The sequence below is a fragment of the Dermacentor silvarum genome, chromosome 2, assembly GCF_013339745.2.
Source record: "Dermacentor silvarum isolate Dsil-2018 chromosome 2, BIME_Dsil_1.4, whole genome shotgun sequence".
NCBI classification, from domain to species: Eukaryota; Metazoa; Arthropoda; class Arachnida; order Ixodida; family Ixodidae; genus Dermacentor; species Dermacentor silvarum.
Genome location: NC_051155.1, coordinates 211,727,735 through 211,742,623, shown reverse-complemented (window position 1 = coordinate 211,742,623; position 14,889 = coordinate 211,727,735). Strand labels below are relative to the sequence as shown.

The window sequence follows — 14,889 nt, the reverse complement described above, 5'->3', positions numbered from 1 at the left end:
CTGAGGCTCCAAGGCATTGCCGACACACGAAATATTTGTTCACTAAACGCAGTCCCACTTACTGGTAGCACACTAGTTTACAAGAATAATTGCGGGTGTGTACACCTTGCATTTTTTCTTAGTGAACAAAAAATGGCAGAGGTACGTCTTGTTGCAGTTCATATTGGGCGCGATAGTACATCCAAAGCGTCCGATCGGCCACACTAAGCGTCGGAAATATGTCTGCCCCTGCTATTGGAACGTGTTGGAAACTGTTGGAAAGTTATTGGATGCAGTTGTAGGTACGAATCGTATAATATTGTTTTGCTTTCTAAAGTGGCGGTCAGCGGATATCACAAAGGACAGCAGCCGTTTTTGATAACCAATCTTTGATCCCCAAGCAGCGCAACGCCAGAGCCAATATAAGATACCACCACGGTGGCTGATAATTAAAAAAAAGAATTAAGTTTTTTTTCTCTTTTTCTTTTTTTTTTTTCTTGAAAGGGAGGGGGGTGCAGCGCTGCTAGTGGTAAGTAGTATTCAGCTACATATGAGAACCTAAATGTTTGTCCACAATAGCATTTGCTTTTGCTGTCACGAAATTTCCCTTCAGCACATTCACACGAGTCATTTAGAATCATTACTCATCCGAAGGCTCGAAATTCACCATGTCTGCAACGTTAACTGTGTAGTGGTAAGGCTGCAATAAAGCGTCCTAATTAATAACAACTCTATACTCAGTACGCATTAATGAAACATTAACTTCTTGCTTTCCGCAAAGATATTAGTGAGGAGGCACATTTTTACATTTTGTTTCCTTCAAATATACACGAAAGGCAAATATGTTGCCTGTCTTTCCTGAGGCCTTGAGGCGGGCGTTGAAATTACGATTTTCCGATTTAGTTTACACGGCCTACTACACAGCAACAACAAATGCCAGGCAACGGCAAACTATTGGTGCGTTTCGTAAACTACGGATTAATAATCGTTAAAATGTAAGAAAATAATAAGACAAGTAAGAGTATCTAAGCCGGAACCTCCGCCCATGAGGAGTCAGTGCGCGCGGCAGCCTTCGGCACGACTCTCCGACAAGGTCTTAAAGCGGTTCCGTCGCATTGGTTTCATTTTATGCTCTCCATCGGCAACGCAATCTCATTACGAGAGGACTCGATCGCGAAGGCCGCACTCGAGAGCGTGTGACAAAGAAAAAGAAAGAAAGAAGAAAATAGGGGGGGATGATACAGAGCTAAAGTCCGCCACGACTATAAACGACCGGCGACCACGGCGTTTGCTTTTATACCACTTCGCCGATGTTCGTATTTTTTTTTTCCTCAGCGTGCATGTGCGTGTGTTTCTGTGTATGCTCATGGAAGGAAATGTAACGTGATATGTCCGCAGTGTTTGCCGACGGGGAGCCGCCGCATACAAGGGCGAAAGCGAACGCTCGTCTTCGCGACAGGCAAGCGGAGCGCGATTGAGCTTGCCGAAGAAGCAAAGCTGAGCCCAAACCGTTCCGCTCTTGCTTCACGCGCTCTTCACTCGCGCTCAAGAGAAACTGTCGTTGTGCGAGCGCGCAGTGCAATTTGAAAGGAAAAAACGCACCAAGAAGCGGTTCCGCGGGTATCGCACTCCGTCTTATATTCTGCAACGCGCGCTCTCAGCTGTTTACTTAGGGATCGGGGTTTTTTTTTTTTTTTTTTTACTTCTTCTGCGGGAAATGGAAGTTGGCCATACTGCCACTTGCAACCTGCTTCATTCTTATATATATATATATATATATATATATATATATATATATATATATATATATATATATATATATATATATATATACTGGCCTTCTGTTCACACTTTTTTGTTGTTGTCGTAATATAGTGTGCGCTTCATTCATGGCGAGTCGCTTATGCCTTGCGTTTGCGGTAATGGACTTCTATTTAATATTTCTCGCTTTCTGAATTTCTTCTGCATAGGGTAAGGGACAGAAGTAGTGCTAGATGTATGATATCCCGTGTTCTAGCACGAAAAGAAATTTCACCTCTTAGTGGAGTGGATATTACGTCGTGCGTTGACGAAGAGGCTGTGAAGTTGCATGCTTTGCATTTCAATGAAACGTGTGAGTAGTGGACAAAAAAAAAAGGGGGGGGGGGGGATTTCAAGTCATTCTTCTTTTCTTTTTTGCTTTATTTCGCTTTAGGGTGAGACAGTCGCGACGCATTGCTGGAAAGATGAGTGAAAATCAAAACCGAGCCTGCTGAATTCATCAGGCATTCTGTGAAATTATGATTGGGGCTTTCGCGGAGACAGATTCAGGTGACATTGTAGCCAGAATATATTTAGAATATAACGACATTATATCTACGTTTGCCGCGAATAAACGTGTTGCACGGGATCGAATGACGTTCGAGTTTTGCTCCAACTTGCATTCCCATGTGCTGCAACACAAAAGGCGGCTGCGAAGGATTTCTGTAGGCAATCATCAAATATGCCACATTCTTTCCACTTGCTTATTTTGTTATAAAATCGAGCACTCGAGAAATTCGCACGGCATCTTAACTGTAACGCCGACCTTGGAAACGTCCAGGCATGAACGAAAACGTTTCCCTCAACTTTTTTCCATGCACACGCCTCAAGCTTTACGCAACGCACGTCTGCTATGCGGTAAAACAACATTTCTGCGCGGCTTTGCAGCTTTCATTCGCTCGAACGCTTTACAATGACGTTACCGCTCCAGCTCTTCCGTTACCCTACGGGTTTAGGTGTTGCAGTTTTCGTTAGCGCTAACGCTTTACCATAAGGTTACCGCTCCAGCGCTTCCGGTACCCTACAGGTTTAAGTGTTGCAGTCTTTGTTTACTCGAACGCTTTAGCATGACGTCACAGATCCAGTACTTGCACGCTGTCTGTGCGCATTCGGCGCTTTGAAGAAACTGACGATAGTAAGGGTTAGTAAGCGACACAGCGCTTGTACGTGTCGTCACTTCTTTCTCATTCCCTTGTGTGTCGCGCTGTCAGATCTTTACTGACAGCAACGGAAGACCTGTGATGCTACGGTAAAATCTTGCATTCGCGCACCCTGCCAAAAACGTTCTGCTGCCGTGCAGACGTTTTTTTTCCGTCGCGCCTTTGCGAAAGCTTGCCACTTGTTGCGTATACCACGTGGCGCCTAGACTTCGCCGATGAATCGACCGTTCACGCCTACTCCGGGCCGGTTTTTTTTTTTTTTTTTTTTTTTTCTCGGAAGTGAAAAGAAGACGACGAGGAATGCATGCAAGTGAGGTGCTTGCTGGGCTGTAATAAACACGACAGTTACACCATCTTCGCGGTGCGTAACAAGGGGGTGTTCGTTGCTCTGTGCACCCGCTCCGCTGTTGCTACTGCCCGTTGTTTATTTGCTCTGCGTCCCGTTCTTCTTCTCCGGCGGCCGCCGCGCCACCGGTTGCGAGAGGTCCGAGAGGCGCGGTCGTCTAGGTAACACGATCTCTGCGCGCGACTCCCTCCTCCTGCTGCTGCTCCCGTCCGCCGCCGCTGTCTTCTCCCTCACCTCTCGCCCTCTCCCTTTCCGCAGTGAGCGCTTTTCCGCCGCCTTCTAGAAGTGCGCCTCTGGCTCCCGATCTCTCTCGAGTCCGAGGCACCCCCGCAGCCCCTCCTCTTCCCCCTACCGTCGCCTGCAGCAGCAGCAGCCATCCTTCGCACTTGGATTGGTCCCGCTCTGGACGCCCGTGTCTTGTTTGTCTGCGGCTGACGGTGTTCGGCTGCGTTTGCGCGTGTGCGTGAGCCTTCTTTTGCGTTTTTGCTGGCCCGTTCGAGCGTCGCCCGGCGGTCGCCTTTTGGGACCGCTGCCAGTGCCAAGGGGGCGGCGGCGTTGGTGCGGCGCCCTGGGCCCGCCGTCGCTCGTCGGTCTTACCTTCTTCCCGTCCTCCTCTTCGCGTCCGCTAATGCTTCTCTTTCCGTCTCTGCTTACTTGCTCTTCAGCTGTTGTTAATACTCTCTCGCTCTCTCTCTCTCTCTCTTTGCTTGCTTGCTTGTTTAGTGGCGCAGCTTCTGCGCCTTGCATTACCTGGCTAAGCCTGGCTGTCACCGTGAAATGGTCTGCTGCGCTGTGCTGAAGGAAATTACGCTTTCCCGTTCAACCGTTCGCCCCACTCAATAAATGTACAAGCTGAACAAATATAAAAAATAAACACTGAATAGCGTAAGTTGCGCTGGGGTGTTGAAATCGTGCGAACTCAAGGGCACGTCCGTTGCGAATGCGGAGACTGCGCCCCCTAACATGTTGATGTGCGCACCTACGCGCCACAGTACTCGGTTCCGGCGCCATGCGTCGACATTCTGCTACGATGCGGTTTTCGCACAAACGGAAGGGCATGTAGCCGGAGAGGAGCGTAAGTAGAGGTATCCTTGTGAGAGTTACTCTAACTTACGGAGGAGCTACAATAAAAACAAAAAAAAAACAAAAAATCCGGACAGCACGAGCGCCAGTACGACCTTTGATGTGTATTTAAAGGCTCTTAGGAACACTTAACCAACAGTCCCAAAACCAAGACGTTGTAATATATAGCGAAGCTTAAGAAATGAACGTGTCTGAAGGACAGTTTGCGACTGTTTTATACAAAACTGTCTCCCTGTAAGCAGCTATGAAAAACTAAATCTATAAACAAATATGTCTAGAAGCCCAAAGTCGCGCGCTTATACGTCTCGTATTTAAACTTTTCGACAGAACGTCAACTCGTCATTCAGCGCGGGCGGCGTAAGTCGAGCTTTAAATTCACGCAAAAACTGTTCTCAGTGCAAATACCTAGAGCTACAACTAATATAGTGTAGCTTAAAACGCACCAAAAATCACAAGTTCGACAAATGCGAGATACGTCGCGTTCCTCTGGGGTCTACCATGAGCGATTTGTTGTATAGGAGTTAACGGAATGAATCACTATACGTGTGTCGGTATTCCGTTTCCAGTTAGCCCTTATATGGCATAGGTTACCACGGTAATGAAGCTATGAAGGTAATAAGGAGTTTTTTACCCGAACCATATGCATATCAGAAGTGATGGTGGCGGCACCTATTGACACTGTGTTAGACCACAATGTGTTAGGCACGTTCTAGTCTTGCGTGAGCGCTCTCGTCAAAGGAACGTCAAGGGGCAGCCAATTTATGTTTATGAATATAACACTGCTTCCGACGCTTTTACACCAGCAGCTATAGGCAGGACATGGTGGCCATATAGTTCTACACGTGCTTGGACTGAAGATGTCGCATTTAGCGCTACTGCTGCTGCTACAGTCGGCCTCACCAGTATCCTGTAAGCGGCAACACGCATACACGCATAGTCTAAAAATTCTTGTTAGACAGTATTAGCATCACCGTCTATGGATTATCATTTTATTACTACGAGACAATAATGCGCCTAACAATCACACGTGAATTTCTCATGCGATCTCGGTTCCTGGAAACTTTCGCGTATACATTGCAGTCCAATAATTGCATATGTTTCCGCAGTGTTATTCTACACCACATTCTTACAAAACTGATACGAATTTCTCGTCGACTTGGCATCGTTATCGGGAGAACAATTACATAAAACCTCTGTTATTATTGAATTATTCATACACGGAGCTTGCTTAAGTGCATGCAGACTTGGATACACGCAGTTTTTTCATTTCAATCTCTCGAATGATTCTTGGGCGCTTGCGCTGGGGCTATAGCATCACGAGTCGCTTACCGCGCTCGAGTGGTATCTACGTCTGACCTGCTATATCGGGGAACAAGGACGCAGCACGATGCCCACATTAACGTAAACTGACAGAACGTAAGTCAACTAAATGGCAACGGAAATTAGTTAAAGAAAGACACCCGCTTTAAAAAAACGTATTGGTCGCTGAAGGCAAATACTGCCGAAAAGATCACCTTCACCGGTAAAAGCAAGCCTCTGCGTAGCGTGTTTAATGTTTGCGCTATTAGTTCTTTGTAAATATGAACCAACAAGACTATAGCAACACGCATTACAAGCAAACGTTAGGCGCCAAACACGCCTATATAACGTGCGCCGTGTATATCGGAAATAATGCCAGAATGGTTAATGCCGAATATTAAAACCTTTCGCATTTTTGGTTCGTCAATTTTTTACTCGTTTCCTGCGCCGTCCTTCTTCTCCAGCCGCATGCTCACGCCAATCATGTGGCCACGTGTCGTCGCTTCCAAGCTGGGGCGGTAGATATAGCGTTATGTAATGCGAGCGCTGACATTGCCGGCTCGTGCCTAATCCATTCTCCCTCACTGCTTCTTTCTATTCATAGCGAAGGTCGCAAACAATAAATAGTGTACTGCGAACACGGCAAAGTTCTTTTATTTTCGAGTCAGATTACTTTATCGACTGCACAGAAAGGATAGCTCTTACGCAGAGCTTCATGGAAATTGTCTTCTCTCAAGATATACAACCGAAGCGGCTTCGGGAGCTTGTAGAGCTTTAGGTGACGTCTGCAGATGATTTTCTGCACGTAGCTAATTCATCAGTCTTGTAACTGAGTGTATCGAAATGTGCCAGCCAACTGAAGCTACATAAGTACATACGCTCTAATTATCGCTCGTGCTTGCTAAAAGCAGCTGCCTATTCAGATCTGTGGATTTGGTTGGTACGCCATCCACGAATTATTGTCCATTCGGTGAAGATGCTGTTAGTATTTTTCAGGATAAGATTTCAATGCGATGTAGCCTATTGGCCACGTTATCTTCTCCTTTCTGCTTTTGACCGTCTTAACGCCGCCAGACGAGTTCTTACAAAGCACAGCCCCGTAGATGAGCCAATCGTGCAGCTAAACACACGGTAAACTCCAGAAAATCTACGAACAGACCCATATCATTGATGCCCCTTCTCCAGTCCTCTCGGTTCACTATGCTTTCGATCGTCGGCTAAGCCCCTGCTCCTGATGTCAATCTAAAAAACTTGCAGCTCGCAACCGTGGCCTCGACACTTCTACTGCGCAGCGTCAATAACCTCTCCTGAACCTTTCCTTGTGCCTCCGCCTACGTTTCCTCCTGCTCTTCGAGCGATAAAGTGCAGCTGCTTTTTCTTTTTCCTTTTTGTTTCATTTACGTTTCTGAGAGCGTTTCCCTTGCGCCCCCCCCCCCCCCCCCCCTCGCGCACACACAGACACAGCGCTTCGTGTTTTCATCCCAGAGAACGCCGGTGAAGCGTGCACGTTGCGCGAGCCCTAGGCTCGGGCCGCATGTTGCACCGTCGCAGAAAGATCCTGCTCCTCGGAGACGGGACGGAGAGGGTGGAAAGGGGGGGGGGGGGGGGATTGGAAAGCGTATACCATAGGCAGCGGGAGCACACGGCGTGCTTCTGGAGCATTCCTCGCCCCTCCTTTCCTTTAACCCTCTCCCGTTGCCATCACCTCCTCTCGTTCCTCTTCTTGATCTTTGTCTTAAGCGTTCGCTTCGAAGGTTCTACCTTCCTCTCAGTTGAGCTGGAAGCGTGCCCAACGCAACGTCGTCGTTCGCACTCCGTGCACCTCTCTTGCACGCCCCCCCCCCCCCCTCCCCCCGCCCCCAGAACCCCCGTGTTGCAGCCCCTTGGTTCATCCTCGGTTTACTTTTTTGCTGTCTTTGCCGCAGCCGTCTTTCTTTCGCCCCCGCTACGGCGCACATCATCCTTCGCCGCCGCCGCCGCTGCTGGCGCACGTGCCCGGAGAGGAAGACGAGGAGCGCGCGCCCAAGAGGGCGAGGAGGACTCCTCCTTCCTGCCTAGCGGCACGCATGCTCGGAAGAGGCTGCAAGGCGCCGGCGACGACTCGGCCGCCCGCCCGCCGCCCTGCTAAAATTAGCGCGCGTCATCCGGTCGCTGGCTGACGTCACCACACCTGGCTTCGGACGGCTGGATGCTGCTGCTGCTGCTCGCGCTAGCTCTAGCTCCACTTCTATCTCTCTCGCTCGCTTGCTCGCTCGCTCTTCATGCTCTTCTAGTGCTTTCTCTTACTTTTTCTTCTTCGTCTTGCTTTTCCACCTTCGCTGCTGCTGCTGCTGCTGCCGCCTTGGTCGTTCTCTCTTTGTTTCTTAATTTTTTTTACCTATTTGTATTTCCCCCTTTTCGCTCGTCCTCGGCTTGTTTTTGCTTCCCCTTCACTTCGCCTTGGTGAGTGGATCGTTTTTTATTTGTTTCTAAGATGTCGTCTAGCTCTGGCTCGACTGCTTCTCTCTCTCTCTCATCTGCCGTGTCCCCCTCGGTTTCCCTCTCCCCGAGCATGGCAGGCAGGCAGACCTTCTCAGCCAAGTTTGGATGCGTTCTTGAAACCCCCGTCCTCCACGCGGTGCCTTCCACGCGAATCCTGGTTCATGTTCCCCAGCTTTCACTTCGTTTCTGTTTCTTTAACTCTTTCTCGCGTTTTCCTTCTAACTCTTAGCATAAACGCCTTACGAAGCGAGCACCGAGCTTGATATCGGTTTGCCTGTTTTCTTACGGTCCGAATGCGGTCTTAATCTCAGTCCGTTATATTATCTTGTTTGTCCTGAGCTCCGCCTTGCCTGTTGCGTCACCTCAGCGCGGACCGTGATGCTTCCTTAATTAGGACCTGTTGTGATTCCACGTGATGCCTGCGATACTAGAAAACAGGAGAGCAGGTTTAGCTTTTCCCGGGAATTCATTGCTAGGCACCGTACGATCTATTATTTTGTTATCATCTTGCTAAGTGGAAAAAACTGGGATTGGCCTCTAATTCGGGTCATGTAACCAGTAAGGCGAAATGCGAAAACACCCGTGTACTTAGATTTAGGTGCACGTTAAAGAACCCAGGGTGGTCCAAATTTCCGGAGTCCCCCACTACGGCGTGCCTCATAATCAGATCGTGGTTTTAGAACGTAAAACCCCATAATTTAATTTTTAATGTAGCCAGTAAGACAGGTTTCAATGAAACTGACTTATCTGGAGCAAGCTTTGGCGCACCAAAACCACTGCAGATAATGTCGCTGGACGAAGCCACAGGCGAACCTTGAAGGACAGAAAAATTCCTTTAGCGGGAGTCTTTATATAAGGTCCGTGTTTGATTAAACGCGGTCGCCAGAACCATTTCGTTTTGTAATAACTGGTAAAACATGTTCCAATTTTTAAAAATTCTATTCTACGACGATTGTCGACCAATGGATCCCAATAGACACCTGAGATAAATATATAATTTTAAACAACGGAATCGGCAGAAGCAATAACGCATGCATGACCTTGTCGCGACGCCTACTTTCATGCTCCGCCCCTCTTAAACATTCTGCGGCTCTTCCTTGGCTGATTGCTGGCGGCCTTGTGAGGAAAATCCCGCAAGTGAACTAATAGCGCGAGGAATTCTCGGTACGTTAGGAGTCATTTGCTGTGCTAAAGTAATCAACATTGGCACAAAATAGTTAATCGCTATAAAAGACAAGAATAGCAGCAAAATGGGCACCGGTTCCAAAATTGTTCTGTTGAAACTCACCCAATCCTTAAATGGCTGAGCAGAAAACACTTGAAGCTGCGCTCCTTGTCGGCGTAAACCTGGTAGAATACGTGCTCTAAATTTTTCGGCGTAATCCCAGCGTTTCATTTTGTTATGATGTTATCGCCGTTTCTCCATAACTTTTCACAAATTGAAGATAGGTGGGAGTTTCGTGGTTAAACTTATGTTAAAGTTATATGCGAGAAACAGGGACACGGGAATTCTTCGTCCCGTGGCCATGGTTTTCTTCTGGCAAAACTCTGTAAACGATAAGTTCGTCCAGAGATATGCCCATACCATGCAAACACCCAACGTTGCTACGCTGAACCAACCAAAAACGAGCAAAACAGCAACGAAAGACAAAAAAAGAATGCTGTCTTAATCGCGGTTATATAAAATACTGTTTCCCTACACCGGCCCACGGCATAAATTCGGCAAGAAAATTCGCGAATTATTCGGAAATGGATAAGCTTCGCAGGAGAAGAAAAATTTGCTCTAGTCCGAGGATGGAGCTTGGAAACACCTGACTGGAACGTCGATATATCATTGGTGGATGACATATGTGACTTTAGTGAATCAGTTCCGCACACAACGGATTTTCGCATAACTCATTTCGCTGAAGTCGTGGCCAGAAGAGTCCCCCAACGACTGCACAAACTGTGTCGCCTCGTCATGCGCTACATGGTCTCACGAGTTTTCGAATTACGCTTTGCGATAGATGAAGCACAATGTTTATAAGTTGTCCACCACGCCTGTGCGTATTTCGTAATTGTTGATGTGTATATCCCGTTTTAGCTGGTACAGATGCCGAACCACGACGTTCCACGACTTGGCTGCGCCTGCCAGATTTGTTATCGGCATTCTGGGAGTGCATGGTGTCGCAACAGCAATAAGTCATACCGTGTTGTCAAGCTCTGTAACTGAGCGCTTGGTACATCGCAGCTCGCGAGTCCTCACTACACTAGCTCTGTCAGGGCAAGTGTAATGAGAATATTGCGAAATCGCGAGGGGGGGGGGGGGGGGGGGATCCAGATAAATAGCTATCTTTTGATTAAGGCACCCCTGAAAGCCACCAAGCAGATGCTATCAAACTTAAATTTGTAGGCTGTGGAAGTTGAACGTGAACTGTTTAACTTAAAAGATAATTTTTACTCAAACTCATCCTAAGTAAAGGCCAGTTCACCGTGCATTTGGTGCACAGCGCTACATGGAGAGCGTTGAAGGTGAGTCAGTCATTCACGGCTACGAGACTGACTAGATGAATATTTCCAAAACCCAAAAGTAGCGTTCGAGTATTCTATAAAGTGGCAGTCTAGCTACTTTTCTTTTTTTTTCTTTTTTTTTTCGCCCCGTATACATAAAACCATTCAACGCAGAGTAGTGCGTTATATCCGAAGCGATCCTTACAGCATCTGCGACGAACCTGCACATTTCGAGAGCATCCGGGACACAGCTTGCGCGCGAATGGATTGTGTAGCGTGGTTCGGTATTACCTCGATGATCCATACCACTCACCCATTAAAAACTCCTCGCCTGGACCCCGCCTTCTTACGAAACCATTTACAGTCGCTGTCCAAAGCTTTGAAGCCACTCGGTGAGTGAAATGAACTGGCGTTGAGCACTATAGTGGAATTAGTGCAGCAGGCGAGGGCTCCGAGGCTGAAACGAGTAAGCAGCACTATACATCTCAACCCTTGGAGCTTTAAAAAAGCGTAAGTTATACAAAGACTTCCCGTACACGGCCCGACAGCAGGTCCTCTCACAAAGGCACTGGCATAGCAACATTTGGGAAAGATTGTACATCGTGAAAAGACAAAAGTACGAATGTATCCTGTAAAATTAAACGAGCGCGAAACTCGGATTGCCAGCGTTCGTTTTCAGTTGCGACGTACGCCAGCAATGTGTGGTTCAAATTTGCTGAACGTTGCACTAAAAGCAAACAAGGAGTGGACGTGCACTATACTGCAAGGGGGGTAAATTCTTAAGCCGGTGGGTTCGCTTTCGCCATAATTAATTGTGCTCGAAGTTAATTTGTCCGCCGCGTGTCGCGTCGCCTGAGACAAACGGAACGTTAGGATGAAATAGGCATTCTCGGAAAAAGTGCCACTCACTTTCACCCACCACCCCAACCTTCTATATAGTCCAGTCACCAGTTCCAGCTCAGGAAGACGACACATTGAAATATATATACAACGGGCTTTGTCGTATCCCCATTTGCATAAGTTTGTGGCTCGTTAAAGCTTCATATTCACGGGTGCACTGAATGAACTGGACGACGGTTGCATAACGCAAAATTTACAGAAGTAAGTCCCGCTGGTCTATTTAGGGAGAAAATACGCACGCAAGCTCTTTTAAACTGAGAAAATCTTTGAATTTAAAGGGACACTAAAGGGAAAAATGATTTCTTCTGTGTCATTAAATTACCCTTCCACAATACCGAAAACACACTTACCGCGAGAAACTGCTTGGTAAGCGAGAAAGAAACGAAAAAATGCAGAGGCGAGTGACGAAGCCACCTTAAAGTTCCCTCACCAGCTCACCGTGACGTCATGGATTTTGACAGCATCTTCTAGGTCTCAGTTAATTTTTTTGCGGTAAATATTGGCTACATTGTGTTCTAAAGGAGCCCAAGACTGAATATGGCAAGTTTCGCGAACTTTTAATGAGCCAACGTGGCCCAAATACGAAAAAATTACTTTAGAAGTAGGGACGTCCCACTGAAGTGCTGACGTCCGGGTTTCCGTGTGAAATTCAAAAAAATTAATTTTGAGTTTCATTTTCTTCTGCAATAATTGATCGATTGCAGTGTTATTAACAACAGCAGAGTTTTCGAAGAATACTTTATCAGTATAAGTTGATTCATTATTTTGCTCTAGTGTCCCCTTAAAGAGCGTTCAAGAGGACGCTAATAGCTGCTTCTGAGAAAATGGAGACTGGGTGTCATGCGCTTCAATTGTTTTCTCATAATTTCCGTCATTTTGCGGTTTCATTTCGTAAACATGGTCAAAATGCCTTTGTGGCCAACGATCACTCTCTTAAATGGGACAGAATAATAATGTCTGTATAAGAGAACAGGACCTTTCACAGATATGCTTAGCAGCCCCACAATTATTTCGCCCAAAACGTCGGCTATCTTCTTTTATGAGTTTCGCCTTATTTTCTAGATTGCTTTAACTTAAGATGGCTTAAAAGTAAAAGTATACTGGAAAAGTACGCGATATTAGCGTGTCAACGGGATTTACTATAGAACACCACTGAAATTCGCCCTTTCCCGACCAATGCAATCCTTAACTTTAAAACATAGATGGAATATACTAAGCCTCTTGCCTTCAAATATGGTGCCACTTTACCATCCCCCTCATAATCCAATTCCCCTTGCATGAAGGCCTAACGGACATGAACTACAAACAACGAAGCGTAATAGCACCATGACACTGGGCGCTTTAGAGCAGTGATCGCGCCCGATCGAGATGGAATTCCTCGATCGACATTGGCTCCTTTCCACAGCTTGCGCAAAGGAATCAATCACGATCGAGAACTTAGATCCCGATTGGGCTCGATCGCGATCGAAAGTGCCCGTGTGAAACCGGTACAACACCTTACACGCAGCACTTGATATGTTTATCCTTTTCGTTGATGCGATGTCTTCTATATCAAAAACAGACACCTTAGTCACGTGAGATAAATTCAGAAACCACACTGTACGAAGCACTGAGCATACAATCATTAATGCACTGCATTATTTGCTGATTCATAAGACGTTCCGCGCAGTGTAGTGTCGCATCATTTCAACCTCCTCGGTGAGGGCCAAAAAAATGTGCGATTTTTCGTTTGCATCACAGGCAATACTGCCACCCTCTTCGCACGATTGCTCACCGTAAGCACCATCATCGTCAAAAACGAAGTAATACGTGACACACAGCCCAAATCCCCTGCGACTGAAACACTAGTTCTCTCCAGCCGCGGGCCTCGTGCCACCGAGCACGCGGTGCACTTTGACTGTGACTTGCAATTCTCCATATAGCTGTGCTTCTTGCCAAGCAGTAGTCCATGAAATGTACTCCCTCACATCACGCAGTCCTCGCGTGGTTGTTGGGGTGAGGGGATCACCGGCGACGTCGTTTGGCTTTCAGCGAGGAAGTTCAAATCCGAGGCCGTGATGAACGGCCGTGTAAGAAACGCGCACTGGACGCAATCCAGGACTGACGCCGAGGTCAGTGCCCTTCTGTAGGTTTACACGGTAGGGGCCGAGCTGCCACTCCGTTTTCAACACTTCACCAATTCGTCCCGCGCACAGTGCCAAGGAGGGCGGCGGATATCGCACAAACACAATCACTTCGCGACTGCGTTCCTATAATCACTTATTCCATTAAGCAAAGACACGGATAGTAGAATCCGAGCGCCAACTTGACATGCTCCGGAAACATCACTTTTCTGGCATGTCTTAGGACGGGTCACCTGACGTTCATCCAGGACACACTATAGGTATTCGCTGAATAACTCGTCGAGAGCCGTTGTGAGCATGGCGCCGATGGTCGCCTCGTTGCCGATGGTTCGAAGGTTTTTGACGTCCTGTGTTTCCCGACACGTCCTATCGCCACCGAATGCGCAGGTCGCGCACGGCGCCTCCGAAGCGGATCGTAGCCCTCCGTCCCGAGGGCGTCCGCGGCGGATCGCTTCGGCATCGGTGCCGGGCGAACTTCGGGCATCGCTCGCGAGCTCCGTTCTGCCTGGCGCTCGCCGTTCGGTGCCGAAGAGGTGTGTGTGTGTGTGTGTGGTGCTGCGCTGCGCTTGGGCCACTCTGGGAAACTTCTAATTCCAGAGGCGGCAGCAGCGCGCTGCTTCTATTTTCCAAGGCGACCCTTCGTTATTATTTTGGGGGACGCCGAAACTGGCTGGACCTTATTCCGGCGCGTTTATTTTGGTGCCGCGCGGTCCGTTTTGGTGCGAGTTTCGGTAAGCCTCACGCACCCCGCGGTCCTAACAGCGATCCTCGGCGACTGCTAGATTTACTCCGCGGACACACGCACGCGCGCACGCACACGCGAGCGAGCGCGTGCACACCGTGTTTCGCAGCCGTTTCCGTCGTGGGAGCTGTCGTCCGACCCTCGGTCGCATGGGGGTCACGTGTCTCGCTTTGGCCGTCTCGGTCGAGTGTTGTATAATAGGCGTTGCGCTGTGTGCAAAGCTTGCTGGGTTGTTTCGCTCGGCTGATGGTGCGGGAGAGAGAGAAAAAGGGCGCATAGAAAGGCAAGGAGGTTAACCAGAGGTTTAGTTCCGGTTGGCTACCCTGCACGTGGCGAAGGAATAGGGGTATTAAAAAGGGAAAGAGAATGGAGCATGGGTTTCATGCTTAAGGCAGGTTAATCCACATGCGGTGTCGGTGCCGTAGTTTTACGGACTCGCAACGTGCGCAGTGGAGAACTCGGAAGTACGATAGTTTGAAATTTGCG

The 14,889-nt window shown here is 48.0% G+C and overlaps 1 protein-coding gene across 1 annotated transcript in view; it reads left to right on the top strand.

Annotated features, from left to right (window-relative positions):
* Positions 1–14,889, top strand: part of LOC119442559 (myocyte-specific enhancer factor 2) — a 280,845-nt gene that overhangs the window by 40,768 nt on the left and 225,188 nt on the right. The gene's annotated exons all lie outside the window — the stretch shown is intronic.